The 2,805-nt window shown below is 46.3% G+C and overlaps 1 protein-coding gene across 2 annotated transcripts in view; it reads right to left on the bottom strand.

Moving 5' to 3' along the window:
• Nucleotides 1-2,575, bottom strand: part of HOXC6 (homeobox C6) — an 18,943-nt gene extending 16,368 nt beyond the window's left edge. Inside the window, exon 1 of one of the 2 annotated variants that reach the window (XM_035308952.1) lies at nt 1,964-2,575. The gene's annotated coding sequence lies outside the window, so the exon portion shown is untranslated. The remainder of the gene's footprint in view (nt 1-1,963) is intronic. The other variant, XM_035308951.1, reaches the window with a different exon arrangement.
• Nucleotides 2,576-2,805: the final 230 nt, after the last annotated feature.

The following is a 2,805-nucleotide window of genomic DNA, read 5'->3' as shown; positions in this document are numbered from 1 at the left end:
AAAAAAAAAAAAAAAAATCGGGGAAACGCGAGTTGCCTCTGCAAAGCTAAAATAAAAATATTTATTTTCAGGGGAGAACTGCGGTTGATTTTGCTCCGGGCAACCCCCGAGAAGCCGATAATTTCCAGCCCCAAAGGCAGGCGCAAGGATTTACCAGATTTCTCAAAAGAAAAGGGAAGAGAACAGAAAGGCTGATCCGGAACTTTTGCAACTTTTTTTTTTTTTTTTTTCCTTATTCTTCTTCTTTCACCCCACCAAACTTATTTTTCAAATACTGTCAGTACACCGCAACCAGAAACCACCCGAGAACTTCAGCAACCACTTTCGCTAATTAACTTCTGAGAGCGCACGCTGGAAATTAAAATAAGGGAGGCCATTTTTATTTAAAAACCACCAAAAAAAAAAAAAAAAAAGAAAAAAAAAAGGCAGCCAAGCAGAAAGTGAGGAGCCCGCGTCCTGCAGGCTTCCCCTTTCTCCCAGCAGCACTAGCAGTGCCCCTGCCCCTGCCGCCACCGCGAACCCCCAAAATCGCTTATAATAAGCCCAAAAAATCGGCTCCGCCACCCCTCCCCCACCGCACAACAATGTCAGGCTTTATCGTTTATTTGCTGTCCGCCCCTATATATGCGTACATCTGTCTGTCCAGCCCTGTACGTGCACACACAGCGCTGCCATCCCCAGCAGCAAATCTCTGCACACACACGAGCTGCTTTTTATTATTTATTATTATAATATATATATATATTTTTGAACAAGGAGAATTCATCAAGGAAAAAAAAAAAAAAAAAAAGAGAGACAACCTCGAGAGGAAATGAAGTCACTATGTTATATATCTCCTTACACGGCACCGGTATATACACGGAGATAGATAAGATTAGATGATGGATGGGTAGGTGGGGAGGGAGGTGGATGGAGAGGTAGGTGGGGAGGTTAGCAGGGGAAGGGTCACCCTTTAAATCTCACGCCTTAAACCTGAATTCAAGTCGCTGCCGGGGGGGAAAAAGAGAGAAATAAGGGAGAGAGGGGAGGGACATGCATGCAAATAAAACCTAAATGCCAACACCGTGTTAACCACTTCGCAGGAAAACCAGAGCGCTCCTGAAACTTATTATTATTATTATTGCTATTATTATTATTTCACGCCAGGGAGCTGGTAGCAATTGCTCCTTGCAAGGTGGGAGGGGAATTCAATCAAATAAATGCTCAGCACCCCTCCCGGAGAACTTTACACCCGAAAGCCGCGAGGTTGCAAAAATAAAGCGAATAAAAGGATGAGCCTTGGGGTGCAGAGATTTTTTTGTTAATCAGCCATCTCTTAATATTAATTATCAGCCCGGTAATGAAGCTCGCAGCCCCGTGGAAGAGGAGCAGGCCGCGGCCGCTGGTACTGGCCCCGGGGGGGGCTGAGGGGGGGGGGAGAGGGGGGGAATGGGCGTGCAAGGCCGAGCCTTGTGCACACAATTAGGAGCGCAGCTCATTAAATATGGCACTACCCCAGCCTTGGACGACCCACCCGAGCTGCGCCGGGCCTGCCCCTCCGCGCATGCGTCTCCCCCCCTTTATTATTATTATTTATTTATTTTTAAGGAAAAAGTTGAGCAGATGAATTTTGCTTATTTCTATACACAGATTTTTTTCCTCCCCCTGCTCCAGCGCGCCCCCCGCCCCCCGCCCCCCCTCCTGCCCCCGGGGCCCCCCCCCCCGTCTGTTTTTTTTTTCTTTTTTTTCCCCAGCTCCGCAGCCGGCTCCCCGACCTGCCTCCCGCACCCCGAATATGACATCAGCAGCAGCAAACCCTTTTTTCCCCGAATTAACTGCATTTCTGCCGACCCGCAGCAGCTTTCCCTCATATCCAAGCTACACCCCTCGCCTTCCCCTCGCTCGCACCACGATGCATCATTATCCTTAACACCCGGGCTATGGATCATTAGTTACACATTTTAACCAATAAGGGAACACTTACCAGAGGCTCCTGTCTCCCCCTCTCCCTCTCTCTCTCTCTCTCTCTCTCTTTCTGTCTCTCTCTCTTTCTGTTCCACTGACGCTTGCAGCTCAGCTCCACAGAAACATTAAAAAAAAAAAAAAAAGAAAAAAAAAAGAGGGAAAAAAAAAAGAAAGATGGAAACAAAAGCCAAACAGTTCTTCTCTGGTTGGGCAAAGGGATGGGGGAAGCTTAAGGAGGAATCTCCCTCTCTCTTTCTCTCTTTTTTTTTTTTTCCCCCCCCTAAAAAAAAAAAAAAAAAAAAAAAAAGGTATTTACAACTGCTTGTGCCCCCTCATCATCGCATCCTGCAAAGGAAATGCATTGCGTTTTGCCCCTAGGGGTGGGGAATAGGAGGCGGCAACCAGACGCAGCAGTAAACTCATTAATGCCAAAATGCCCAAAGCAACCAAGAATTCCAACCCCAAGGAGAGAGGGGGGGAAAAAAATCTAGATTTTTTTTTGGAAAAAAAAAATAATAATCATCATCACGCTAATAATTAAGGGGGGGAAAAATACCATCCTACCCCTGGCACTGCTTGGACTGTTAAAGGAAAGACTACTGCGAAAGAGTCATAAGAGAAACCACAATAAAAAGTTCACGTTCATGGATGGAGTCCACATGACTTCCTGTGGCCAATCCAACTTGTGATTCAGTCGTAAACTTTTATTGCTTAGCTGTAAATTTTCTGCAAACAACCAGGAATGCGTTGCATTTTTGTGACGAGTGCAAATGCTCTCGTCTGTCGCCATGTTTATACAATTCTTTTTTAATATTAGGATTTTTTTTTTTCCTCTTCGGGGGGGGGGGGGGGGGGGGGGGG

The sequence above is a fragment of the Oxyura jamaicensis genome, chromosome 33, assembly GCF_011077185.1.
Source record: "Oxyura jamaicensis isolate SHBP4307 breed ruddy duck chromosome 33, BPBGC_Ojam_1.0, whole genome shotgun sequence".
Taxonomy (NCBI): Eukaryota; Metazoa; Chordata; class Aves; order Anseriformes; family Anatidae; genus Oxyura; species Oxyura jamaicensis.
This window is presented reverse-complemented; position numbering and strand designations above follow the sequence as displayed.